Source organism: Lampris incognitus, chromosome 6 (genome assembly GCF_029633865.1).
Source record: "Lampris incognitus isolate fLamInc1 chromosome 6, fLamInc1.hap2, whole genome shotgun sequence".
Taxonomy (NCBI): Eukaryota; Metazoa; Chordata; class Actinopteri; order Lampriformes; family Lampridae; genus Lampris; species Lampris incognitus.
In genome coordinates, this window is record NC_079216.1 from 52179637 (window position 1) to 52198768 (window position 19132).

The 19132-nt window shown below is 42.2% G+C and overlaps 1 long non-coding RNA gene across 1 annotated transcript; it reads left to right on the top strand.

The window, feature by feature from the left end:
- Positions 1-2470: 2470 nt before the first annotated feature.
- Positions 2471-16439, top strand: LOC130113768 (uncharacterized). The gene is made up of 3 exons (XR_008810357.1): positions 2471-2482; positions 13323-13449; positions 16429-16439. It is a non-coding gene; the product is annotated as an uncharacterized LOC130113768 (long non-coding RNA).
- The last annotated feature ends 2693 nt before the right edge of the window (positions 16440-19132 follow it).

Genomic DNA, 19132 nt, shown 5'->3' on the forward strand with positions numbered 1-19132 from the left:
CCGTCCCAGTCGCTGCTCCATACCCATTGCTGATCTGGTGAGGGCTGCAGACTACCACATGCCTCCTCTGATACATGTGGAGTCGCCTACTGCTTCTTTTCACCTGACAGTGAGGAGTTTCACCAGGGGGATGTAGCGCGTGGGAGGATCACACTATTCCCCCCCACCCAAACAGGCACCCCAACCGACCAGAGGAGGCACTAGTGCAGCGACCAGGACACATACCCACACCTGGCTTCCCACCCGCAGACATGGCCAACTGTGTCTGTAGGGAAGCCCGACAAAGCCGGAGGTAACATGGGGATCCGAACCAGAGATCCCTGTGTTGGTAGGCAATGGAATAGATCACCATGCTACCCAGATGCCTTGTTGCAGTGTTTATATGTCAGTTTAGCAACAACAAAAAAAACAAATCCACACAGTGACTTGGCCATTGGTTTACGCTACCCTTCTAAACAGACCAGACTTAGATAAATAACATCACATGACCACATGACAATATCAGAACATGCCCACAGCCTCAACTGTTGGTCTTACACAAAACATAGGCCAGCAAGACAACAGCCACACTCTAAACACAACACGCAAACGCCTACTGCATAGTAAAACATCCTAGATGCAACATCACTAAGATAATACACCATAATACAATAGCCAGCATATCACCAGCATATCACCAGCTCCCAGCCATAAAAGACATTTATCACAAACGCTGCCTTCGAAGGGGTCTCAGCATCAGCAGAGATCCCAACCACAGATTGTTCAACCCCCCTGCGCTTTGGGAGGCGCTACAAGATCCTCAGAGCCTGCACTACCAGGCTCAAAAATGGCTTCTTTCCCCAAGCTGTTGCCCACCTGAACCTGGCTACCTACTGAATGTCTATGGATATTTTTAAATATTTTGTACTCATGCTGTTTTTTAACTAATTTTCAGCTTTTGGTCTTCATCTGTGTTTATCTTATACTGTGTTCGCTGTGTTTGTCTATGTCTGTCTTGCACTGTTTGGCGAAGCCGCAGTCCTTATTTCATTTTTAACATTTGCCTGCACATTGTTTTTAATGACAATACATTAATTTAATTGTAATTCCCTGAATCAGAAGCGACAACAGGGCAACTTGTTAGCTAGCAAACTCAGTGTAGAGAAGAAGTTGAGGTGACGACATAAACGTAGTGATTTGAGTGTGCTGCATGCATGGATGGTCACAGCAGGAATAGAAACAGCATTATGTTTATTATAGTGAAGACAGATGTTCAGATATTGGAATGCAATGAGTGAATAAACACAACATGGCACATTTTTATTATTATTATTCATTTCAGGAACCTTAATGTACAGAAAAATAAAAACCTATAACCTGTGACACAAAAAATGGACGATGTTTCAGAACTCCCCCTAAAGTAGGCTTTCAGGGGAGCTCATGTCCTTTTCAGGGGAGCCGAGCTCTCCTGTAATTCGGACCCAGTTCATTGTCCTCTGACCAGATGCTGTTAATAACCAGGTTAATGCCATCAAATATTCCAAATGCATGTAAAATTGTGAAGAATGCTATCAATTTATCCATAGACAGATCCCTTGTATCGTGTCCAGAAATGTTGCATGCTCTAAACACAGTGCAGAAAAGTGAGTCAACATGTTTGTGTCACAGAACAAGAAAGCTGTACCCTTTGGATTTTTGTTTTTGCATAGATAACCAGACTTGGCTGGATTGAACATGTAAAGGCAGGGTACCTCATCATGCACCAACTATTCAATCCAAACGGGGATGTCCCATCATGACATTTACTGCTCAAATAAAATGAAAAGGAGTTGCTGTTTTAATAATCGGATACTTGAATTTCCTACTGTCCCTTTAAAATGGGCAATAATTTCTATTTTTAATTATGGGACACTACTCATTTGTCAAGGGGTGTCTCTCCTGTAAATGGTAGGTATTTCTTGGTGATATTTTGAACTAATGTGAATAAACCCAAAAAATCAGGGTGTATTTCTGTTTCAGGATGGTATAAGTAACGGACTGATGAGAGCTGTGTTTCCCTGGCAAGTATAAGGTGTTTGTCTAAGGTGCAGTGGCAAGTGGAATGATGGGAGTATGACTGTAATGTTTGCAGACAAACAATGCTTGCCACACTGCCACACTATCTACTACTTATTGTTTGTATGTGTGTGTGTGTGTGTGTGTGTGTGTGTGTGTGTGTGCTTACCGTCACAGCTGTAAAGTACTGGTCCAGAAACCTTACCTCTCTGTCCTTTTGTGTTTGATTCCAGTCAGTTTCAGTTGGTTTTAGTTTGACCAAAAGTCATGTACAACGTAACTAACTGGTTCCTCTGTTCTTTTGCAGTGATTCAGCAGAGAGACAGGCCGGTGTGATCTCCCTCCACATGGCCAGTCTGTCCCAAATCAATGTGGTGACATCATCACTGGCATCACCAGCTAGACACGCCCTCCAGCTGCCTGCCAAGACACAAAACGACTATGATAGGTAAGAACTTCTGTGTGTCCACCTTTTACTTAGTTTGAAATCATAGAGAGAAGGAATGGAAATCATAGTAACTTCTATGTCAGTCAGTGACTGAGGGTGCTGGACAGCCTGCATATACAGATGGTGGGTTTTATTTTCAGCGATACAGCCACCCTTCCACTGCCACTTTATCAGTGTGCCCCCATACACAGCATTTCACCATATTATATTAGTGTTGCATCAGCAGAGAACTTTATTGTATTCAGAAGAGACTGGCATGTCTGTGTGTATGTGTGTGTTTCTAAATGTGTGAGTCAAAAGATCGTATTGAGAATTAGCCAATAGGGCAGCCGTTAGCGGTTTAGAGGTTAAGGTGCTAACAAAGATGCCCACGTAATACTTGGTTGTTTCGACATTCTAGTTTCTTTGTGTGTGAGAGTGCATGCATTGTACAATGTCCGATTCAGATTCAGACAACTTTATTTATCCCAGAAGGGCAGTTCAGTTTTACAATCTACCCAGACCATACACACTCACAGACAAGTGGCAATCATCAGTATGTCAGAGGCAACAGACAGATCAGTACATGGGATAGAGATGCACACGGTCACCTTTGTGTGGCCTTGCATGCAGACTCATGCGAGGACCAGGCGAAGGATAAAAATTCACATAAGTTAAAAGAATCGAATAAATAAATAAATAAAGCATCCTAAGCTGTATTGCATGTTACATTCCAGTACAACATTCAGTGAACGTACAGGCCCGCAAGCCATGTGAAAAACAAGGTATAAACCAACTATTGTGGTTTAAAACAATATAAAGCGTTCATTTAAATGGCTACTGTCGGCATTTAACAGCCTCATAGCAGAAGGAATGAAGGACTTAGAATAGCAATTCGTTTTCCTAGGGGCGCTTTATAGCGCCGGCTTGAGGGCATTACAGTGAATTTACAGGACAGGACGTGGTCAGATTGGCTAATAATTCCTTTTGCTTTCTGGGCCACACGTTTCTCCCGGGGGGAGCACAAGTCTCTCTGCTGGACTCCAATTATGTTGGAGCAGACCTAAACCATACTATACTACTACTTTCAGCTGCTCCCGTTAGGGGTCGCCACAGCGGATCATCTGTTTCCATTTCTTAAACCTAAACCATACTGTTTAGGCTATTTATGTCCTTCATAGCCAGCCCATTAAACCAACAAATAAAGGAAAAAGTTAAAAGACTTTCAATAAATGTCCGGATAGAAATACACAAGATGGTGTTACAGACATTAAAGGAGTTAAGCTCGTGCAGTAAGTGAATTCTTTGTTGTTCATGCTTGACAGTTGAATCTGTGTTCACATCAAACTTGAGTTGGGAGTCAAACACAGTCCCAAGTACTTATAAGTGTCAACAATTTAAAATCCCTACCGTGTATAGTGCTAGCTTTGGGTTTATCACTGTTTCTCTTAAAATCATTATAAGTTCCTTAATTTTTGACACATTGAGGTCAAGGAAGTTATCATCACACCAGTCAACAAAGGCAGGTAGGGCACAATCGTGGTCTGACTCCGAGCCCTGAAGAAGAGACCAAAGTGCAGTATTGTCAGAGAATTTCACCCTCTTTAGAAGACCGACAGCTGTCTATATACAAAATAAAAAGCAAGGGGGAAAGAACGCAACCCTGGGGTGAGCCCCTGTTTAAGACCAGGACATTGGACATAACTCCATTAACTAAAACCTGCTGGTTTCTGTCTGTTAAAACATTTAAAAGTAACATTAAAAGCTGATCAGGTGAATTAAAATAAGCAAGCTGCTCGATCAAAATGTGAGGTTGCATCTTGTTAAAAGCCAAAGAGAAGTCGGCAAATAAAAGTCTCACATGAGAATTGGGTTTTTCCAGGTGCTTGTATACTTTGTCAAGGATAGAGAGTTTTGCATCCTCCACACCCTTGTCAGCTTGACAAGCAAACTGCAAGAGGTCTAGTTTGCCATCAACTAGGGAGACAACCTCATCTTTTAAAATTTTCTCAAAGTTTTTCTTTGCACGTGATGTAAATGCAACAGGTCTGAACTCCTTTAGTTCTCTGGAATTTTTCAGTGGGAATACCTGTCAATATACCAGCTTAATCAGTTTTTAGAAATGAGAAATATGGGATGTGTCACATGGGACATGTCATGGTTCTTCCTTCAGTGTTTTTTTTTTCTTCAGTAAATGATCTAACAAATAATTGTTTCATAAATTACAGGGCAAGATTGGATTTCAACTGGGTTCACCATTAATGAGCGAAATAGCAGAACTGAAAGTCTTTCCATGTAATATACATGAGACACTGTCATCAAGCTAGTTAGCTCCCTTAAAGGATGTTGATCATAGCCATCACCATTGATCATAGCCATCACCACTGACTAAAACAGAGAGGGAAGGCCATAGGCGCGCGTGCGCGCGCGCGCGCACACACACACACACACACACACACACACACAGAGTCATTCTCTCTCTCTCTCTCTCTCCTCCCTCTCAAACACAAATAGAGCTGGTTAGTTTGTATTGAATCTCTCTGTGGACTTTACCCTCATTCCTATTTCCCTTTTTTCTGTCTAGTTCTCTGGCTGTATCTACCAATATGCTGACCACAGAGTGAGACCTGCAGTTTATAAAAAGTGATATTTTGGTGGTCTGCTCCTGTTCTCAGCCTCTAGCTACTGCTTGATCCCCTCACAACCTTCTGTGTCTTTCTGTCTGCATAGTGGTTAAGACAGTAAGGCTAAATTCAACAGATAGTTAACAGTACATAGCATGCTGTTGACATGTTATTGCTCCGTGCCTGTTGATATTTTCCATTTTATTCCAAGACTCCACCAGTTGTGTTGTTTGTGTAGAAGTCGGAGATAATGGCTTACCTCTGTTTTTCTCATTAAGTTTATCTCTGCAGAGGGCTGGGTATTTTTGGTTTACAGAGCAAATTATAACCTTCAAAAACGTCAATACATTTTTCCCTTGTGTAGGCAGCAAACGGCAAATTCAGTCAGTCAGACAGACACTTCTTTAAAACTGTGCATTTGGAAAGGCCTAGTGCATTTACTGTATCTTTGATCAGTCACATAAACATCTCAGTCATAAAGACATTTTTTATTATTCACTGATGAGTCATTGAATGATAGGTTTACTGTTTTCAAACCTAGACCACATTAAGACATCATTGGGCATCATTCCAGAAACATTCAGAAGAAATCTGCTCTGATTGCTTCACCTCTGAGAAATGTGCCACTTTGAAGAATCTTCTCACTGGGCTTCAGTACAGTCTATTGGAGCAAGTGTTTAAGCGCTCAAAATCCATGATCTCTCTCCTTAATGAAAGCAGAAAGCTCACAGTACAGTCAGACATAGTATCTTAATATGTCCCATTACGAAAGAAGTCACAAACAATGCTTTCTATTAAGTGGAAATAATTTTATTTGCCCTTCGGCACAAATATATTTTCTGTGCTACATCTGTGCTGATCTGTAGAAGTTTGTGGCTGTAGAGGATGCAGCACTCTCTACTCTCACAAGGTCGTATGTTTGCAGATGGTTTGGATGTACTGCAACAAGTGCAAAAAGTTGTTTCAAATCAAATTCGAATTTGCATATTCAAAACATATTTTGAATAAACATAAATCAAATTAAGATACATGTGACTGTACTGTGAGGTTTTTGTTTCAAAAAAGAGATAATCTTTGAAGACTTAACTGATGCCCCCATTGGACTGTGATGAATCCCAATTAGAAGATCCATGGTAAATTTCTCAACGCTGTAAAGATCAGTTTTTGTATAAACGATGCCCAACAGAATTTCAATGAGGTCTAGCTTTTAAAAAAAGGGAAATGGGGGCACCCCGGTGGCTCACCTGGTAGAGCATGTACCACATTATAAGGCTGAGTCCTTACCGCAGTGGCCTGGGTTTGAATCCAGCCCAGGCCCCTTGCTGCATGTCATCGTCTTTCTCTCGCCTGGCTTTCATGTCTATATCTACTGTCGCTATCGCTAAAGGAGGAAAATGCAAAAAGAAAAAAAAAGGTGACTTCCCCTTTAAGTGCTTGCATTAAGTATTTTATTTCTAAATATGTCACATCATTGTCCTGGAAGAAGAAACCCTCTGCTTGTGCCTTCCAGCTTCTTTTCCTGGAAAGGCTCTTTTTTTTTTACTGTGGAGTGTTTCCTCACCAACATTCTTGGACAAGAGATTGAGGGTGTCATCTATTATCATATACTGTGCTACAAACATAATTATGGGTCATAATAAGCTGATTGTACAAATGACCTATGGGGTCGTTGTTAAGCGACCTCTAGTGGTCATGCTGCCAATACCAATCGTAGTTACTATACTAGATGGCGAAACAACACAAAAAAGCACTGACTACATAGTCTATTGTTCTGAAATAGTTTTTATCACTATTTACTGACTACTTACCTTTATTAGCCTGTCTTTGAGGCGTTGTAAAAAGGATGTCAACAAGTAGATAAAAACTCGCAATGCAACAGAGGCGAAAAGTATCTGTGGCATATACCCTGCCACCAGTAGGGGCGCTAATTTAGGAAGCGCTGCTGTGAGCCATATTAGAGGGTATACGACCTACATGTGGTCGTATGGGTTGGAGGACGGGTAGTGGAGGACAGTCCCTGATTTATCGTACACTATTAGAATCAATCCCAGTACCACACATAGGGCGACCACATTCTTCTAATGCTAGTCACAACCACTCATGGGAGAAGTTTGGGGTTTGCCTTGATCAAACATATCACAATGGTGGTAGGGATAAAGTGATAGGGGGTAGGATTATTCATTCACTGGTATCTGAACTAGCAGTTCCTAGTCTGCTTCGAACTTTATCATACTAATTAAGTGTCAGGTTAAATGATGGACAATTAAAGGAGCTTAAGTGATACTTTCATGTTTTATAATCTGAATGTTGTTTTCATAGTTTTTGCCATCATGCATAATTGGTTATGATATTCTGTTCTCTTCATTGAGGAGATTTTGGACATGGCATCATCTCTGGAGACGTCTTCACAATGGCATCTTATAGGGCCCTGGAAGACAAACCGCAGACATGTTTCAATAGTCCAGTTCAACCCAGTTACCTTAACTTGGAAGTGTAAATGAGAGTGAAAATCAAATGTTATTAGCCAAAATGTCCAGTATCATCAGCAACGGTCCATCACATTGCTGAGCTACTTCCTGGTTCAACTTACAGAAATGACCAGTCTGTACTCCCCGTAGGTAGTCCTGGCCAGTGCAAATGGAAAGTCATAGCTAATGGAAAATCATGTACACAGTATAACTGAGGCACATCCTGCCCTTTCATGTTGGTGAGTGGACGGGTTCAAGGATCATGTTCCATTGCACTATAAGATATTGTGGAAAAGCTGTCTCCATTGGTGTTCCTGTGTCCAATATCTTCCAAAGGAAGTTAGAGTTTGAAAAGATATAACTGATTGATTAAAAAAACTATGAAAATAAGACCCAAGTTGTAATTAAAATGGAATTATCTTTAAAGAGCCTGAAGTACAAGGACTTTGACTAAGAATGTACATTTTCACAAGTGTATTTTCAGTTGTTGAGTTACAATTTTACAATGTTACATTTTCATTGAGCAGACACTTTTATCCAAAGCGACGTACATCTGAGAGTTAATGCAACACAAGCAAGGATCTAGTCAGGGGACAACAACGCAAGTAAAGGCCAAAAAAACTAGGTTAAAGTCCAATAGGACATAGGTGTCAACAAGCAGTGGACAAAGGCAATGCATAGGGTGCATAGAAGTGATTTTTTTTTTTTTTGTATTTTTATTAATACCATCAGGTGTGGAGGTGTTCATGAAAGAGCTGGGTCTTTAGCTTCAATCTTAAAGATGGAGAGGGACTCAGTGGATTGAATGGAGATTGGTAACTCGTTCCACCACCGGGGAACTACAGAAGAGGAGCGTCTGGCTAGTGACTTAGGGCCCTGTTTTGGCGGAAGTGCCAGGCGCCTTTCATTGGCAGAACGTAGTGAGTGGGACTGACTGTAGACCTGAATGAGGGAGTCCAGGTAGGCGGGAGCCATTTTAGTTGCTGTTCTGTAAGCAAGCATCAAGGTTTTGAATTTGATGCGGGCAGCTACTGGGAGCGAATGAAGGGATATGAACAGCGGAGTGACATGTGCTGTTTTGGGTTGGTTGAATACCAGATGCGTCTCTGCGTTCTGGATCATTTGCAGAGGTTTGAAAGTGCATGCAGGAAGACCTGCCAGTAAGGAGTTGCAGTAGTCAATTCATGATGTTACAAGAGCCTGTACCAGGAGAGGGTGGTGCAGTGGTTAGTGCAGTCACCTCACAGCAAAAAGGTCCTAGGTTCGAGCCCCGGCGTTCTCCAACCCTTGGGGTCATCCCGTGTCGTCCTCTGTGTGGAGTTTGCATGTTCTCCCGTGTCTGCGTGGGTTACCTCCACATGCTTCAGTTTCCTCTCACAGTCCAAAGACATGTAGGTCAGGTGAATCGACCATACTAAGTTGTCCCTAGGTGTGTGTGTGTGTGTGTGTGTGTGTGTGTGGTGTGGGGTGGGGTGGGGGGGGCTGTGATGGCCTGGTGGCCTGTCCCCTGTGATGGCCTGGTGGCCTGTCCAGGGTGTCTCCCCGCCTGCCGCCCAATGACTGCTGGGATAGGCTCCAGCATCCCCATGACCCTGAGAGCAGGATAAGCAGTTTGGATGATGGATATACCAGGGGTTATGCTGCACGCTCAGACAGGTAAGGTCTAATTTTCCTGATGTTGTATGAGGAAAATTGGCACGACCGAGAAATCGAGGCCATGTGAACCTTAAAGGTTAGTTGGTCATCAGTCATGATACCCAGGTTTCGGGCAGACTTTGTGTGCACAAGTTGGGTTGATTTGAGCTGGATATTGATCTATTGTTGTAAGGATGGACTGGCTGGGATGACAAAGAGCTCAGTCTTAGATAGGCTAAGCAGAAGATGACGTTCTTTCATCCATCCAGCGATATCAGCAAGGCATAACATCAATGTGGAGACTGTCGGATTATCTGGTGGGAATGATAGGATGAACTGGGTATTGTCAACATAGCAATGAGAAACCATGGGAGCGGATGATTGCACCAAGTGAGGTGGTGTATATTGAGAAGAGAAGGGGACTGAGCACTGACCCTTGAGGGACCCCTGTGGATAAGCCATGCGGTTTGGACACTTCTCCCCTCCAAGATACTCTAAAAGTTCTCCCTGAGAGGTAGGACATGAACCAGTGGAGGGCAGATCCTGAGATAACAAGCTTAGTGAGTGTGGAGAGGAGGATTTGGTGGTTAACCATGTCAAAGGGAGCTGACAAATCTAGCATCAATAAAGCTTTGGACTCACCAGCAGCTCTAGCCAAACGCAGTGATTCCATTACTGACAGGAGTGTAGTCTCGGTAGAGTGACCCCGCTTAAAGCCAGACTGATTTGGATCATACAGATGGTTTTCATAAAGGAATTCAGAGACTTGGTTAAAGACCATGCGCTCAAGTATTTTTGATAGAAAGGGTAGGAGTGAAACCAGTTTATAGTTTTCAACCTGGGCTGGGTTGAGTGTAGGTTTTTTGTAGTGCTGTAGTTTAGTCAATTCTAGTGTTGACATTCATTTCTGTCAGCATTTTACAAACTGAGCTTTGAACCCATTTTTGTGAAGCAACAGTTTGCCAACTGATTCACAATTAAGTTGACTGTGTTGAAGGACTAAAACCAATTTTTTTCAAGCCACTTCACTTCTACCAGCATTCCATAGCACTTCTGTTTACAACATTTCAACAACTAAAATAACAGTAACAGGGGTTTTGATTGATGTAATTGCCTCAGAAATATCATTTGACACAAGTGTTTGTGTCTTTGTGTGTGTGTGTGTGTGTGTGTGTGTGTGTGTGTGTGTGTGTGTGTGTGTGTGTGTGTGTGTTGTCACTGACTTTTCACCCTGTGGATGTCAGTTGGTTCATGTTTGGTTCAGTGGCAAATGAATAGTGTGTCTTAGCCACTCCCCCTCTGAGTGTGTCCACGTGTGTGTAGTTGCAAGGGGAAAAGCTCAGTCAGTCAGTGACCCTGTGCTTTAGCGAATGGCCTTTATGGCTGTGTGTGCATGTGTGCATGTGTGTCTGTGTTTCTGTGTGTATGTGACAATTGGACTATGTGTGTATGTGTATATGAGGATCGGCAGAAGCAGCTTGGAGCTGCACACAGCGCGCTGCATTTGAGGACGGAACAGGGGAGACAGAGAAGAGCGAAAGACAAAGAAGACAGAAGAAGGAAAGAGAAGAACAAAGACAAGCAAAAGGATAAAATAGAAAGAAACTAGAAGTATGTGTAAATGAGTGGTCCAGAGAAAAGTACAGATCTGGACAGAGCAGAGACTGGACTTGTTTTTTGACCTCTTTCCACCTGTCTTTTCCTCTCAGTAAAGAACAGCCATCTATCTTTTCAAGGTATGGTCAATGGATGCTATGTGGCGCACCATTTGTTAGATTTTGTCCAGAGCAATTCTTCTCTGGATTCAAAATTAGAATGCGCTGAATTCAATAAATGTCTTGAAATTCTGGGATCGCAATGCAAAATTGCAGTATTTTGAAAGAATGCTGACCGTTGAGAAAATGGCACAACTGTTTTTTTGTCTACTATTTAACTAATTGCCATTTCAAATTGTCTGAAAACTAGCTGTACCTCTGACAAGCTAGTTTCCAACGGAGGATTTTTTTCTATTTTGCAGCAATAAACATATCTTATATGGCCAAAACTTGAAGCTTTCTTCAATAGTGTAAATAAAGCCCATCTCTGTCACATATATTATTAAATGATTTGTGTAAGAGGATGAATCTGCACCACTCCTGCGCTATTTGGGTACATGTGATATGACTAATATTGGTGCTACGTTTTAGAGTTGCATTTATACTGATATAGCTGAGATTATTCATTAGAACATCTGTGAAGTGTGTGTGTGTGTGTGTGTGTGTGTGTGTGTGTGTGTGTGTGTGTGTGTGTGTGTGTGTGTGTGTGTGTGTGTGTGGAACACAGTTTAGCGTTCTCTGGTTCTGCCATTCATCGCTAGGCAACAGAGCTGAATAGTTCTGAAGAACAGAGTGGTGATGTAGAACTAATGGATTATCACTGGACCCTGTGTTTGTGAGTACAGTGTGTGTGTGTGTGTGTGTGTCTGTCTGTCTGTCTGTCTGTTTGTGCGTGTGCATGACTGTCGTTTGTTTCCCTGCTACTGGTTTAGGTTCATCCCTTAAACGCCTGTACATTTTGTATTGTTAATTTATTGTATGATTGATCATGAGGTATTTTAAGTACTTTACCTATGTAAGTTCACAAATACTCACAGTATCATTGTCATCAGGGATCAACTTGGAACTCTAGCTGCCACAAAAAGTTCAGAAAGCACTGGGGGGAAAAATACAAAATTTGCCAAACATGTACTTTCAAGAGTAACTAAAACCTAGACCATTTTAGTAAGTTTGCTGATATCTACAGGTAAAAAAAAAAAAATCTAAGGGTTAAAAACATACCAGGCTGGTCTTGGTATTCTGTGATGTTAGCATAACAGGATAAACAGCTGCTGCTAATAACACAGATAATGGGTCTGTTTGATTTAGGTGTATCAAAGAACCAGCATTGACAGTACTAATGACAATTGTTAAAGATAGTTATGTCTGTCTGTTTGTCTGTCAATGCTGATAGATGCACCTAAATCAAACAGACCCATTATTCATGTTATTAGCTGCAGCTCTGTTTATCTGCTATGATCGCAAAAAAGGGTTTAGTCTCTATTTAAATATTCAGTCCATCCTGAAGTGCTTGCAAAATTAAAAAAGAAATTCTGGTTTTGTCAAAAGAAGGCTGAAGCAAATGACTGCTTCTGAACTGCCAACATAATCAGCAAGTACCCCCATAATCATGCAACAAAATCGGTAGGTGACTGGGAGCATGGTGGCCCAGTGGTTAGCGCTGTTGCCTCACAGCAAGAAGGTCCTGGGTTCAAAGCCCAGGTCCTTTGTGTGTGGAGTTTGCATGTTCTCCCCGTGTCTGCGTGGGTTTCCTCCGGGTGCTCCGGTTTCCTCCCACCATCAAAAAAGATATGCATGTTAGGGTTAATACTCCGGCCTGTGCCCTTGACCAAGGCAATGGAAAGAAGAACTAGAGTTGGTCCCCGAGCGCTGCATTACAGCTGCCATTGCTCCTATACAATAAGATCGGTTAAATGCAGAGAACACATTTCATTTGTATGCATGTACAAAATGACTAATAAAAAGTGTTCTGTTCTATTCTATTCTATTATATTTACCCTGTGTGAAACACAGATCTTGTTTGAGGAGATTTAGTTATTTCAAATGGGGAAAATACGTATAATGGGATTTTTATGTGTCAACCTTAGCTATGGTGCGTATCAATTTGGATATTTTGGTGAAAGATGGTGTTATCAAACTGCTCTTCACACAGCAGCTCCGAATAAAAGCATTTTAAACAGTTGTAGGATACAATATGTACATTTGTAGACTAATTAATTGATTGTAGGGGTTTAAGTGATGTAAAGACCTCATATGTGCATTTTAATTTTCTGGGCTTAAATCCTTTTTTGTCACATTTGTTTGACATATACCGCCTCTGTATAACTATGGTTATAACTAAATATAAAAGGTGGGGTCACCTTGCTCTGAAGTCATAATAGTTCTTGGCTTGGCTTCCCCGCTATTTTACCCTCACTCAGTGCCCCACCCGAAACTAGTTTTCCCTTTCATTTGCTTTAATGCCTTGAATTATAACATTCCTCACCCTCTGTGTTTCTTTGCCTTTCTTATGTCTCTCCTTGACTTACTCTCTTTCTAGTTGGGATGACAGTAGTTCCTTAAGCAGTGAGATCAGCGATGTGTTTGATCCAGATGACATAACCGGCTCATCCATCACCCCATTTATCAACAAGCCATCTGTCATCCGTAAGAACCCCCTAATAGAGGTGAGATAACCAATGGAAACTCTCAAGGACTTTCCACTAGAAATGTCAATTACCCAGGTTTGGTTTCTGGTCTTCTGACGGGGTGGGAGGCATGGGTTCTGGTACTACATCTGGCAGACTACATGTAAAAAAAAAAAGAAGGAAAGGTACTACACAAGTGGAATGTCTACCATATAGAGACAACAAAGACCCCAATCATTTAATTATATATTTGAGCAATCTCTGGCTAATTTAACTTCTCATTCACTGAGGGGTATAATTTAGCGCAATGTAAATTTGCTGTTTATCTGAAATTAGTTTGTGGTTTCATCTGCCTTTTCTCTCAGCTATACTGAACAAGTTCTTGCTCTCTCTTCCATTTCTGCATTTGGAATCATTTCTGAAATCCACTTCACTGTGCTGAAAGCCGTGTGCTAATATGTCAGTTTTTTAGTGAATTTATTGCCAACGAAACAAGTTCACACAGTTCACAGAGATGATCGGTTTGACAAAGGATAATTCATGGGATGAATCGCGCTAAAGCGTGTGTCTTCTGGCACTGCTTTAGTCGGCGCCCCAGAGAGGCGGAGGTGAAGAGTGGGTCAATGAAGCTCTCTCAGTTGTGATGCTTTTTATGGGTGATTTTCAAAACTTGTTTGGCCAATGATCTTCTGTAGTGTGCACGCAGACAGACAGACAGACAAAAAGATACACACACACACACACACACACACACACACACACACACACACACACACACACACACACATACACACACACTCACACACACACACACGCGTTAGCGCTCAATAATAAGAAGTGCTATTGTCAGTGAGACATTGTCTTGGGTTAGGTAGTTGGCCAGCCACCAGCCAAAAAAAAAAGAACTCAAGGTCTGAGTGATTCTCAAACAGAGAACTCTCAGTCTGTTATCTTTGCCTTCCCAGACTGCCATTGGCCCACTCTTCAACATTTTTTTGCCTTTTCTAACCAATCATGTTGGATCTCTCCTCAAAATCTGATGGTGCCTTTTGGAGTTTTGGAGAGTTGACAGCTTACTTGTGTTGAAAATCCATCCACCCATCCATTATCCAAGCTGCTTATCCCAATCGGGGTCACGGGATGCTGGAGCCTATCCCAGCAGTCATTGGGCGGCAGGCGGGGATGCACCCTGGACAGGCTGCCAGTCCATCACAGGGCTCACACACACACACACACACACACACACACACACACACACACACACACACACACACACACACACACACACACACACACACACTCACACTCACACCTAGTGACAATTCAGTATGGCCGATTCACCTGACCTACATGTCTTTGGACTGTGGGAGGAAACCGGAGCACCCGGAGGAAACCCACGCAGACACAGGGAGAACATGCAAACTCTAAACAGAGGACAACCCGGGATGACCCCCAAGGTTGGATTACCCCTGGGCTTGAACCCAGGGCCTTATTGCTCTGAGGCAACCGTACTAATCACTGTGCCACCGTGCTGCCCTTTGTTGAAAATCATAAATTCGTTTTCACAAAGTTTTTTCTACGATTTTTTTTGTTTTTTTTGTTTTTTGGGTAAAGTGCTCCTGTTAGGGGTCGCCACAGCAGCTCATCCGTTTCCATTTCTTCCTGTCCTCTGCATCTTCCTCTGTCACACCAGCCACCTGCATGTCCTCCCTCACCACATCCATAAAGCTCCCCTTTGGCCTTCCTCTTCTCCTCTTCCCTGGCCAGCTCCATATTCAGCATCCTTCTCCCATTATATCCACCATCTGTCCTCCACACATGTCCAAGCCATCTCAGTCTTGCCTCTCTTGCTTTGTCCTCAAACCGTCCAACCTGAGCTGTCCCTCTAATATACTCATTCCTAATACTGTCCTCCTTCCTCACTCCTAATCAAAATCTTAGCATCTTAAACTCTGCCACCCCCAGCTCCACCTCCTGTCTTTTCGTGAGTGCTACTGTCTCCAAACCATATAACATAGCTGGTCTCACTACCATCTTGTAAACCTCCCCTTTGTTTTTTTACTTAAATAATTTTAATATTTAATGTAGCACATTCATCATGGGTGTGTGTGGAGGTTTTAGAATTTCAAACAAATTGAAGTACAGTGAACATAAATTTTGAAGGTTACGGTAATGATAATAAAGATGATGATGGAAAATAAACATTCCATTATACTCCAAAGCAAATCAATTTCACGCACCCGTGCAAAATTCGATCAACCCCATGCAGATAAAAACTGATTCGAAAATTAACAATGGTGTTGTTTCTTTTCTTTTTCTGAGAACATGAGCAATGACATCCTGCTATAATGATTCTCTAATGTTCTTGTTGAAGGGCTACTTTGACGAAAGCACTTGTCACAATGTCAGAGAAATGGTATTTCAGTCGACACAATCTATTATAATGTTATCAGTCCTTAGGATATGCTAACAGCAGCATGTTATCATCATCTGCATTCCTCATACCAACAAAAGAATAAGATGAGAGAGTAAGTTATGGCCTGTAAATCTCCTTGCTCAGAAATCTGCACTTTCCCGGGAGAAACTTTTTATGAATTGTTCATATGTATTCGAGCATAACTGAGTCTTGTCCTGGGAGAACCGTTTGTGTAGTTACTTTGTGTTGCACAGACCCACAGTATGTAAGAACTTAAGGTGTATTTAATTCTTTTCTACAAGTGCTATTCCAGTGACTGTTCCCTGATTAAAAAAAGGTGCACTAGTGGACTTAATTGCCTTTGTGTATGAAAGGTGCTATACAAATAAACATGCCTTGTCTTGCCTTAGTAAAACCCATTGATTGCAACAAGGCAATTTGTCAAGTGCCTGGTAAAGAAAAAGGGCTAAAATGCATTAACTTGTATTTCTTCTGGGGATTGGAGCATCACTGTAGACATTATCTTCATATTCAAAGATGGATGTGAAATGAAAGGAAAAAATAACCAGATTTAGAAATGTCCGCTGTCCTCTCTTGCCCAGCTGCAGAGAGATTGTGAGAAGCCCGGTGCTACCGAGCATTGCAACCCCCCCATCTACTCTGGAGCAGACATGGCGGACCAATCCCAGCTCTCTGCCAAGAAGACCCCTTCTGTTTGTCAGACAGGCTCCTGGAGGCGTGGTATGACCTCCCAGGTGGGTGTTGTTCTTCTAGTTTGTTCTGAATTATTTTGTTCATCAGCCTGGTAAATGAACATGTCCAGGTGTGCGTGGGCGTTTCCATTTTTCTTTGGAAGAATCAAATCAACCTATAAAAGGTATTTTGCACTTTTTGTGTCTCAGGGGGATAAAGAAACAACTTCCTAATTTCAATATGTGAAACTAAAAGATAAATATTTCCCCTTGACAGTGTCAGACCACTTCCACCATGTAAGCCTACTGTACAGCGTTAGGGTTGGACTTCTCTACCTGCTTAAAATTACTCCATGAAAAACTTCCCCGAATAGCCCCACAACTCTGCCTTTACTGAAAATACACTTAAAGCAAGAGTGTGTGTATGTGCATGTGTGTGTCTTTATGTTCTAACTTTAAGTACGGAAGGGCTGAACAGCTGATTTATACTGTATACTAAAGGCTGATGTTTTTGACAAAAGGAGAAACATGAGTTGATATGCCAGAGGTGAAAGCCAAAAAATGGGCTGGTATGACATGTCATCCACAATCTAGTTGAATATGTGTAATGGAAATCCTATATGTCTCCCAGGTTGGCATTACCTCAACCAGGACCACCAACCCAAATGCCATAACTTTGACCACCTGCAGCTCACTGAAGACTCAGGGGACAGGTGAGAAATAGGACAGTCAACTGCATTAAGGATAATGATGAGCACAGTAAACCTCAACTATACAGAGCTTAACTAAAAGCTGAGTTTATAAAGCATTTTAAAGAGGGTGTAGTAGAAGAAAGAAACAGTAAATCAACACTCGAGTCGGCACAGCTTCATGTTACATTCAAGATCTTGCAAGCTACAGCCACCTAATTGAAACCAAATATAAAATGCATTGTAGAATTGCAAAAGTCACATTGGTTAGAATCCATTAGAACATCCAGTAAACAATCTGAATTTCTAAAATAATTTTGGTAGCCTTTTTTTTTTATTTCAATCACTCGGCACCTCCCAACCCAGGCTTTTGCTTTACAATGATTGTACTTTTGTTTTGTTTTTTTCTTTTCATCCACTCCAGGGAAGACAGATGATGCCAAGGCATCAGAGAGGAGCTGTCTGTCCACCAGGATGCAAACCTATGGCTCCAGTAGGCTTAAACTGTGCACCTCCTCCTCTGAGGCAAATCAGGAAGAAGGGGAGAAGAGGAGACATGGAGTTGGGTCTAGCAGCGGCACAGCTAGGACCTCTGCTAACAGCACTTTTGAATTTAAGAAACAGTCTGCGGGGGGAGGGGAAAGAGGTATGGTTCAGTCATTCACCAATGCTAGTCAGCTTGCAGGAAATCAGCAATGTTAATCCCATTCATAAATTAAAGCAGCCTTGTAAAAATCAACTGTAATAAAACTATTATTATGAATTACTCCCGATCAATATCTTCCTTTAACTAAATCTAATTTGGGTAGTGTCAGGCACTAGTTTACCACAACATTTTAAATGATAATTTCTGCCCCTCCCAGTAGAATGGACAGTGATTTAGAGAAATCAGCACCAAGCTGTCGGAGCAGTGAGGCAAACCACCACGCAATCACACATGTTAATATACACTAATCACTCTGAGAATGGCCACAGGTGCCGGGGGCAGGGGAATGAACCACTGGTAGACATTTTCACATTCAACTGAAAAGCATGTCAAGGGTGTCTGGTTAGCGTAGCAGTCTATTCTGTTGCCTACCAACACGGGGGTCGCCAGATCAAATCCCTGTGTTACCTCCGGCTTGGTCAAGCGTCCCTACAGACACAATTGGCCGTGTCTACAGGTGGGAAGCTGGATGTGGGTATGTGTCCTGGTCGCTGTGCTAGCACTTCCTCTGGTCAGTCGGGGAGCCTGTTTGTGTATTCCATTGCCTACCAACACGGTGGTCGGTGGTTCGAATCCCTGTGTTACCTCCGGCTTGGGTCGGGCGTCTCTACAGATACAATTGGCTGTGTCTGCGGGTGGGAAGCCGAATGTGAAGAGTGGGGTAATTGGCCAAGTACAATTGGGGAGAAAAAAGGGGGAAAAAATTCCAAAAAGAAAAGGCCTGTCAAGGCTGCTCATCAGCCTTTGTAGGAGAGCCAGCTTGGCATGCACCACCTAAATCATCGGGTCCTGCATAAAATGTGCCAAGGACTGTAGCCCACTAAGAACTTAGTTACAGTACCCTCAAACACCACCCACACCACAGCAAATGTCAGGATTCACCCATCCTGAATATAGGGGATTTTCGTCTTCAGCAGTGTTGCGACCACATCTTGTAGTTTGAATTTGAACAAAGATTATTGGTTAACCTCAGATGGACAGATGGTATGGCAGTTGGTTGTTGGCCAGACATCAATCCTGGGTTGAGAAAGATGACCGGAGTATATGACGTCCAGTATGATGATAGAGCCTTAGTTGGAGAGAGCAGAGAGACCTAGATGAGCACCATTACGAGAATGAGATGGACCTGTACCCACTGTGTATTGCTGCAAAAAAGAGCATGTGTGCATTGTAAGCCTTTCTTGAATATATAAAGGTTTTGAAGTTTAGATGTTAATAT